Source organism: Zingiber officinale, chromosome 7A (genome assembly GCF_018446385.1).
Source record: "Zingiber officinale cultivar Zhangliang chromosome 7A, Zo_v1.1, whole genome shotgun sequence".
Classification (NCBI taxonomy): Eukaryota; Viridiplantae; Streptophyta; class Magnoliopsida; order Zingiberales; family Zingiberaceae; genus Zingiber; species Zingiber officinale.
Genome location: NC_055998.1, coordinates 53924992 through 53934446, shown reverse-complemented (window position 1 = coordinate 53934446; position 9455 = coordinate 53924992). Strand labels below are relative to the sequence as shown.

General features: G+C 39.9%; 1 pseudogene; it reads right to left on the bottom strand.

The window, feature by feature from the left end:
- Positions 1-470: 470 nt before the first annotated feature.
- LOC122001407 lies at positions 471-4426 on the bottom strand (annotated as a pseudogene).
- Positions 4427-9455: the final 5029 nt, after the last annotated feature.

Here is a 9455-nt window from a genome sequence, read left to right as displayed (position 1 = left end):
ACTTAGTCAAACACCCTCACTAGTAAAAATTAAATTATTAAACAAAAGATAAAATACCAATTATATCAAATTATTATTTATATTTATTTTAAAAATATTTAAATTATCTTAGTCAATCATTCTATTTCACTAAATAATTTAATTATTGATAAGTTGCTTGGTATAATCGCTTGATATAAATGAGGTCCAACTCTTAACATTTTGCAACATCAGAGGGCCAACTTATAGCTAAACTTTGTCAAATGCACCCATCAAATCGACCAAATAGAATGATCACGTTTCAGCTAGCAATTTACACACATCCAAATCAACGCCTACTTTTTATCCAGACCATTGTTATTTGATTTTATACTTCCAGATAAGTTCGATGAAACAAGATTGAAATATAATATAGGAAAGATCAAGAAGAATAAAGTAAGACTTGACGTAACTTGATACCTAATGCCAACTTAAAAAAAACACTGAAAAAGGATAAAGAAGGCAATTTTTTTTTAAAAAAAAAAGATTTTACCTATAATTTACACCTACGATCAAGACACTGTTGCATGGCTTGAGATGGTGACTAATGTACAGCTCATTTATACAAGAAATAACGATCTTCCCTGATCACCTTCAGCTTTAAAACTTGCTCAGGACACTGTTATTGCTCCCCTTGCTGTTTAACTCCAAAGAAAGAGATGATGGCTAAAAGATCTCTCCATCAAGAATTTGATCGGGCTGTCAAATTGATTCACAGCAAGCGAGGCGTATCAGCAATATCGCCAGAAACAGAATCTTGGCGGATCAAAGCTACATGTTTTGTTTGACGAATGGCAGCTTCTTTACTCCGCTCTCAAGTGCATCTCGCCACTGACGATATCGCAACCCAAGCTTGTCGTATGAGACTGGCATGTTCCAGACATTCACCCCACTCAGCATCCGTTCTTGTTGGCCGATCACCAGTCGCAGGTCCTCGTTCAACACCTGCTTCATAACAAGAACACAACTAAGAGAAAGTTATACAGATGTTTTGTCGATGTGCAGTGAAAAATAAAACATCCCGTATTTTGTATGAAATGCACTGAAAATCACCTTCTCGGCGAAGTGCATCCACAAGATGTGCATGAAGGGGATGTTTCTTAGGAAGGGAGCAAAATCCAGGGACATTCTGTAGAGCAACCTTGTCTTTTGGCCAGACGAAGGCAAGCATACATGAAGCTGATGTAGATGCGTGGAGCATTGTCTGGTAGTTTTCCCCTTCAGTTTCCCTGGCTTTGCAATCCCAATTGTAGAGAAGACGATGCAGGGAGGCCGAAATTCCATATCGATTGGATAAGGATCCCAATACCCCTCCAAGCCTGAAGCAGGTGTCAGGAACTTCACCAGGCTGTTAGTTTCCAAATGTTATATCAGCCCCGCATGAATTTGAAGGAGTATCAATCCATATATATATATATATATTCAAGAAATATCACTATTAAAAAGTAAAATTTGATGAGAGCCATATTATTGTTCTTAGCATCTTTTTAAGTATAACAAGTACCTTGGAACACTCCATCCCTTTGCAAATGTAGACGTGTGAGTAAATGGCGCATGAGCTAGGTCAAGGAGATTGTCCAAAAGGAGCCCGTGCTCAATTGGCAACTCCATCACAATCTGTTTTCATGGGCAGAAAAGAAGATCAGCTAGGGAACATGTTTAACAATGCATTCTTCGGATTCAAAAGTGTACCTCTGCATGAATTTCAAATCCAGGTGGAGGTTTCAAAGAAGGAATAACAGTTGAGGGAGGTGCTTCGCCGGGCCAAATCCATATCATCCCTTCTTGTTCAAAACAAGGCAATGATCGAATTCGCACATCAATCATTTTGGTGGATGGCATTTTTTCACATTTCCCATCTGTCGAGTATTCCCATCCTGAAAATTCAAGAACAATTAACATCACCTGCAAAAATATTTTCTTTCTTGTGCAGAACGAGCAATGCATACAATAAATATCTTCATCGTCTAATAGATGAGAAAACCATGCGATTTTGCTTCCACTGTGTTTTATGTAAGAACCAATTATAATTGCTCGGATTTGGATGTACGAAATATTAAAATGCAACTGTAATCTTAATATAGTTGCGAAACAATGATCCATACAACTAACGCAGATCAAAATGATATTATATTTGCAGTAAACTAGTAATGAGGAATTCAACTATTGTTTATTTCAGCATCTACAACATACTGTTCTGTAGCTGTATATAATCAATGACAAAGAACTCAAGAGAATAGATAATCAAAATTCTTATTATGAGCTTTAATTCCTCCTATTCTGTAAATATTAAAGTCTTTGAGGATCTCTCAATGAACAAGCACATTCAACTCCAGAAATGGACATTTTTTTCTTCTATCACGACTTACCATGATAAGGGCATTGAATGCGGCCATCATTCACTGTCCCTAGATGAAGAGGACAGGCTCTATGAGCACATGTATTCTGAACACAGCCTGGTTTTCCATTTTTTCCCCGAAATATAACCCATGGTTGCTGGAAGCAATCTATAGGTACCTGAAAAAATTGTTTTAGCAAGTGTAAGAAACACTAACACGAGGCTAATTCCTTATCAATAGCTGTCTAGGTAGAGGAAAGTCTTATTTACCATTATATCATCTTTCAAGTCATTTGAGAATGCCACTGGATACCAAAAGTTTTTCAGGTTAGGGTGGTATGATTTGACAGGACCAGATACATTTAGACCTCTTTTGCGGGACTTAACCTCTGAAGTCTCTATGTATGTGGAAGATGTACTTGGAAAGGGAGGATCAGAACCGGAGTCATTGGAACTTTTGTCTTCTGTTAGCCTTACATTCACTAGTTTTTCCATGTGTGCCAGCTTATTCAATGCTGCGGCTACCCTTGCCTCTGAAATATGAACCTGCAAATTTATATAACTATAACTAGTTGAGCATGATAAGGGAGGTTTATGAGTTGAGATTTACATAGAAACTCTTATTAATACCTCGTTGTGAGCCTGTGCAAGCTCTTCCTGCAACCCTGCTAGTTCCTTCTTCATGGTGCCAATAGACTTGAACTCACGAGCTAAAGGGTTGAGGGCGTCTACGACCTGTAAAATTAATTATATTTCAATGGAAGGGAGTACATTCAAAATCTTCCATTTAGGTGTAGTTGTGTCGATAACACTTATTGAGAGCTTCATTTCTGAATTAGCCTAGTACAGTGCTAAGATGACTATATGCATGAATCAATGCATAAACCAATAAAGCGATGTATGTACCAACAATCATGGAGCAGTAAAGGGAAAAAAAAAAATCATCAGTACCTACCTTCTCATGAAGAAGCATGATACTCAGCAAATCTTGACGAGCCCTCCAATCGCAATACTGGATATCAAACATGGCAACCTCCAAAGCCTGGTTCACATCCAAGAACTTCCCCTCAGAATGTGGAATTCTGGGCTTAGGGTCTTCCACGTCAAATATGGCTTCCCAACTGCTCCTCTTCTCAAAACCACTTTCTCCTTCACTAAACACAGCAACTACTTTGAACCCATTTCTGCCACCACTGCCCTGCATAAGTTCACAACAGTGCATTACCACAGAGCAAATTTAGCAAAGATTCTATTTTCCATAGGTATGAATAAATTTTATTGATCTATCAAAAAATGAAGAAAAAAAATAAAAAATAAAAATCAAGGTATAGGGAAAATAACTCCTGAAATAAAGTAATCAATTTCATTCCTCCTTTGTTGTTTCATGCTCTCAGATTACCCAGCAAGACTAGTCGCCCTTGTTCAACTATTTCAAGAAGAAGAAGAAGAAGAAGAAAAAGAACTCGCAACGAGGAAGAGAAAAGAGATACCCACTCATGATTGGACTGCTAATCGACAGTCATTGCACAAACATGTCATCGACCCTAATTGATCTTCCCATCATGCTATGCATCACATCTCGTCACGAAATGGCACAAAATTTAGCACGATCACCTTTGATGATGTGCTGAGATACAAGTAACTCTGAAAGAAGACGTCTAAACTACGGAAACTACAAGCCCCACAATGTCCCATTGAAACCTATTAACCCTTTGCAAGTTTAAAGGCGCAACTTTTAGTGCTTCAAAACATCCACAAAGAAAGGAAAACAGGAATTGACAATGAAAACGAAAGCCTATGAACCACAGTTACCTTCTTGGAGCTGGAGAAAGGCATCCGGGGCCGCAGAAGCGGGGCCGGGAGAAGAGAAAGCGCCGCCAGTGCAGTAGTCGTCATGGCCGACGCCGCTGCGACCTTCCTTCCCTCCTTCCTTCCTTCCTCCGGCGAGAAGCCAAATAAATCAATTTTAATTTTTCTTGTCGCGTTCGCGATCGTTCTTGGGAATCGTCTGCGGGTGGCATCGGATAAGGGCCAGGAGCGCGTGAACGATGCGGGGAAATCTCCACGGCCTCCCACGGGCCGACGCGTGGCACCGGGTTGGAAGACTTAGTTACTGAAGTGGAGGACGAGCCATCCACTAGCTCCCGTGGACCCTTGCGTCCTCCAGAATCCAAACTTCTTGCCACGTAGGCATCGATGTCGTGGTTCGGCCTCTCCTGCCAGTACCTTTCAATGCGGCCATCGAAAGGCTAAAAAAACAGTGTGTATTTTAACTCAAAACGTCTCCATCTGCAGTTCTAGTTTACCTTCATACGAGCGAGGTTCGACACCGGTTGTACGGAATAATTGAGCCAACTCAAGTAGTGCATTTCGTCCGATTCAATAAAGATTACAAAGAATTATTTTTTATTAGTAATTCAGATACTAAAACGATTAATCTCCAAAGCAACTGGTTGGTCATATTTTTTTTAATGACCATCAAAATAAATTAAGAAACATCCGGCGTCTATCTAATGACTAATATTTTTAGATTCGAACCACTATATCATAGTCTTGTTGAACTATTATCATGGTCCCGGGGCTATAATGTAATGGTAAAGTATTAAGATTGTCATCCAGATATCACGGTTCAATCTTAACTAGAGTAAATTTGTAAAAAAAATTCTTTCAAATAAAATATGCAATCATAAAATACTAAACTTCTTGATCGACTGTTATTACTGTTATAAGCGCTTCTTAATTTTTTTAATAGTCAATAGAAAAATTTTATAGGCTAGATTGATCATCATAAAAATAATCAATCAAACTTAGTTTATTAGTTTTTTTTAAGACTAATTTTTTATGACTAATTTTTTTTTTAAGACTAGCATCATGTCTCACTCATTTCAATCCATTAGTATTAGTTTAAAAATAATTAAAATTTTATTAGGATAACTTTTAAAAATATCAAGACACTACGGTCTGATCGTGGTGGCGAGTACCTCTCAAGAGAGTTTAGAAATTATTTATCAGAGGTTTGGATTCAATCTCAATTGTTTGCACCTGGTACACCCCAACAGAATGGTATGGCAGAACGAAAGAATAGGACTCTTATGGAAATGGTTAGATCGATAATGAGTTATTCAAAATTACCAAATTCATCTTGAGGATATGCTTTAGAAACGGCAGTGTATATTTTGAACTTAGTACCTTCTAAATCAGTACCCTCTACTCCCATAGAATTGTGGAATGAGCGTAAGCCTAGTCTGAGTCATATTCGGATATGGGGTAGCCCAGCACATATGCTGAAGGGAGATACTGATAAGTTGAAATCTCGTACAGAAGTTCGTTTGTTTATAGGTTATCCCAAAGGAACAAAAGGTGGTTTATTTTATAGTCCTAAAGATCATAAGATCATTGTTAGCACGAATGTCCGATTTTTAGAAGAGAACTATGTAATAAATCACAAGCCCATGAGTGAAATTGTTTTAGAAGAAATGAGAGAGGACACGTCTATTTTAGTACCAACAGTACAAGATGAAATATCACAAGAAACTGCAACACGTATCATAAATGATGCACAACTACAGATAGTGCCTCGTCGTAGTGGGAGGGTTGTGAGCCAACCTGAAAGATTCATATTTTTGGGAGAGTCTTCGGACTTGATCCCAGGTAAACATGAACCTGATCCCCGTACATATGACGAAGCACTCCAAGATAAAGATGCAGCATCTTGGCAAAGAGCAATGAATTCAGAAATAGAATCTATGTATTCTAACAAAGTCTGGGAGCTAGTAGAACCATCAAATAGTGTAAAAGCTATTGGATGTAAATGGATCTACAAAAGGAAAAGAGAGACAGACGGGAAGGTGGAAACCTTCAAAGTAAGGCTTGTTGCGAAGGGATATACTCAGAAAGAGGGAATCGATTATGAGGAAACATTTTCGCCAGTAGCTATGCTTAAGTCTATCCGGATACTGTTATCTATTGTTGTTCATATGGATTATGAGGTTTGACAAATGGATGTCAAGACAACTTTCCTTAACGGAAGTCTGGAAGAAAACATCCATATGAAACAACCAGAGAGGTTTATTGCAAAGGGCGAAGAACATCTAGTATGTAAGCTCAATTGGTCTATTTATGGACTAAAGTAAGCTTTAAGGTCTTGGAACATCCGGTTTAATGAAGTAATACAGTCGTATGAATTTATTCAGTATCCAGATGAGTCTTGTGTATACAAGAAGTGTGATGGAAACGTGGTGGTATTTCTTGTACTATACGTAGATAACATTTTGTTAGTTGAAAATAATATCAAAGTGTTGCCAGAAGTAAGGGTATGGTTGTCCAAGCAATTCGATATGAAGGATTTGGGAGAATGTGCACATATTCTTGGGATCAAAGTAATAAGAGATCGCAAGAAAAGAATGTTGTGCTTATCCCAAGCTTCATATATCGATACGATCCTAACTCGTTTTAGCATGCAAGATTCCAAGAAAGATTTTCTACCTTGTAGGCATAGGGTATCTTTATCTAAAGAGATGTTTCCAAAGACATCAAAAGAGATAGAAGAAATGAAGACAGTTCCTTATGTTTCAGTTGTAGGAAGCCTAATGTATGCTATGTTATGCACGAGATCGGATATATGTTTTGTCGTGGGCATGATTAGCAGATATCTGTAAAATACCAGAAATAGGCGAATATGAATAAGGGAATTTTCCGAAATTTTTGGACATTTTTCTGGAATTTTTCGGAGCTCGTATGGACGAGTTAACGGGGATGAAAACGGGGCCCGGAGAAAACCTATTTAGGCTATCCATTTAAGCGAGGAATTGTTTCTTTTATAATTTCTTTTTTACTTTTTCTTATTTCTTTTTCTTATTTCTCTTCCTCGCCAAAACCCGCTGCCCTCATCCGCTCTTCCCTTCTCCTCTCACGCCCGACACCTTCCTCCTCCCTTGCCCTAACCGCCGGCCCGGCGGTTTCTTCCTCGACGCCACCACAGCGACGTCGTCTGTGCCTAAATCCCCTCTGTCGCCGGCGACGAGAGCCACCGTCGACCCCCTGTCGCCTAGGTGTGGAGATACCAAGCACTAGCCGATCGCCTCTGCCCTAGTTGAGCAACACTGCCGCCGATCGAAGCCTCTCTTCATCTTCCTCCTCAGCCTAGCATCGGTTGCTGTCCCTCTCTGCCCTAACGTTGTGATCCTTGCCCTCTCCACTGCAAAGTGCCGACGCCGGCCCACCTTCACTAGCCACCAGGTTCAGCCGTGCCCTAGGTCTTTCACCGGCACACCTCTGCTCGGGTGGTTTCCGGCCAGGAGCAAAAAGGGTCAAGTCTTAGTTCTTCCTGCTTGGTCCGATTATTTACAGTAAGGTAAAAGATTAGGTGGTCAGGTGGGTTGTGGTTTGATCTGTGGTTCCATTTATTGAACTCAACATGATCTCAGTGGGAAGGATTTCAGCAGGGGGATTCGGTTCCGTGGGGACTTCGTTTGGTTCTAGCAGCACTCTAGCGAGCAGTTCCCTTTGTTCCAGCATCAAGAGGGGCTGTGAATTGAGGTATCGTGTAAATTTTGACACATGATGAATTAGGTTTATGTATAGAATTGGATTTGGTATTGAATTTAATCCATTGCTTGTTTTGTTATATGGGAATAATCCATTTCTAAGGAAGGATAAGGTTATTAAATAGGTTGGAGATTTTTATTTAGCTATATAGCTAAATACATTATCTGTTTGATAAACGCAGAACTCTGATTCGAGACCGTATCTCGACGGGTATCTTGATTACCGGATTTGGACCATTTTATCGGAGGCGGGTACTTTTGACTTATTGTCTTTGATATGCTTAGTAATGAAATTAACATGTTACATTAATTGTGTTTCTTATTTGTTTCGGTTAATCACTGCCCAATACATGTGACTTGTTTGATTGGTTGTTTGTTTGCATCTCATATTGATCTCGTACCCGATTTTTCATGCTAATGGGTAGTGATATAACTATGTTTCACATGTTCAGGACCTAGGTTTGATACCTTATTGATCAGTATATCTTGATATGATTTATTCACTATGGTGCCCATTGTTATATGTCCAGAGGTTGGTTTAGTATATTACCATGCTTAGTGACATGCACCATTTGCATGATCCCATGCTGTGCGATAGATTGCTCCATTATTGTTGAGCACATTGCCAGTTTCATCACTGTTCGGTGCTCCGTTGAGACGCTCATGGGTAGCGTGACACAGCGTGGTAGCACGTCAGTTTGGCTCTTCCGGTGCTCCGTTGGTCCGCTCATGGGTAGTGTGATGCAGCGTGTAGCACGTTAGAGATCCCTCCCCGTCATAACGTACCGGGAGATGAGAGCATTGCGCTCCCCCATTTATGATTTGGGGTAGGAGTACGTGTGTACTCCGACAGCATCCTGTCCACTCGGTCACTCATCAGGGGTAGTGATGCAGAGTGCACGGTTGTCACAGCTCTACGCACTTGGTCCCACTTTTGTTATGAGTTGGCTGACTGGCGTCAGGGGTGACCATGACATTGGCATCATATGCATGATGCATTTATTGTTTGTGATTGTGTTTGCTGCATTTATATGCTGCATATTGTTTGGATACCTATGTTTGACATGCATACAGGTCTTCTATACCTTTCGGACTGTTTGTCCTTATACCGGGTCCTGGTTAGTATAGATTCTCTCCTGTCTTCTTCAGTTTGCATTTACCTTTATCTTTATCAGGAGACTGTACGCATGATTAGTGCTAGGTGTTATTTCTTTACTTTGCATATCAATTGTACCTGCTGAGTGTTGGACTCACCCCGCCTCCATTGTTGTTATTTTCAGGTTGATGGTGTCAGGAGGGAGTTCCAGTCGCTAGTCCCCACTGCACGTAGTGCTAGATCCCCTGCAGACCTCGAGGATTGATTGACTTTTGAGTTTTCTTCTCGTTTGTCTATGTTTAGACTTGATTTGTTTGATACTTGGACGTTGTATTTTTTATTGTGATGTCGATGGATTTTATTTGGTCTTATTCTACTACATGCCTGCCGGGTCGGCATAAGAGGTGAGTTTCGTCGGATTTGAGTTTTACGAGTGTAGTTGAGTAGGGTGGTTTTC